This window comes from Myotis davidii, unplaced genomic scaffold (genome assembly GCF_000327345.1).
Source record: "Myotis davidii unplaced genomic scaffold, ASM32734v1 scaffold1238, whole genome shotgun sequence".
NCBI classification, from domain to species: Eukaryota; Metazoa; Chordata; class Mammalia; order Chiroptera; family Vespertilionidae; genus Myotis; species Myotis davidii.
The window spans coordinates 20649-21500 of NW_006289106.1; positions in this window are offsets into that span (position 1 = coordinate 20649).

Here is an 852-nt window from a genome sequence, read left to right on the forward strand (position 1 = left end):
AATATTTTTTAAATTGATTTCAGAGAGGAAGGGAGAGGGAGAGAGAGATAGAAACATCAGTGATGAGAGAGAACCATTGATAGGCTGCCTCCTGCACGCTTCCTACTGAGGATCAAGCCCACAACCCAGGTACGTGCTCTTGGCCAGAATCGAACCCAGGACTCTTCAGTCCACAGGCCAAAGCTCTATCCATTGAGACACACCAGCCAGGGCCAAGGGAGCATTTTTAAGGATTAAAAAAATATATGTGGGAACAGACTTTCAGTTTTGCACGATGAAAAGAGTTCTGGAGATGGATGGTGGTGATGGTTGCACAATAATGTGAATAATGTTAATGACACTGAACTGAGCACAGAAAAATGGTTGCGATGGTAAAATTGATATTCTATATATATTTTTCATAATTAAAAACGATGAACAATAGTAATTAAAATGTTAATTAATACCATATATGCAGCAATGGGCTCTCCAGAAAAAAAATCGTTTGTAGCAGTTGTCGGTTTCTGGCCAATTTCAAGCTACCAATGTGATGTCACTGTGGTGCCCCCCAATTCCTGGAAAGTGGAAATCCATCCTCACAAATCAGTACAGCTGGCCCCAGGATACCACTGACAGACACAGCTCAGACATGTGCAGGTTACACAATGTCATCGTCACTCAGATCAGGAAATAGGATGGGGCCAGCATCACAAATGTCCACCTCCTCACCCCACATCCTCCTTGATCACAATCCCTTGCTTCCCTCAGAGCTCACCGCCATCCTGACTTTAGCTATCATCATTTCATTGTTTTTCATTCAGTTTTTTAAAATATATTTTATTGATTTTTTACAGAGAGAAAGGGAGAGGGATA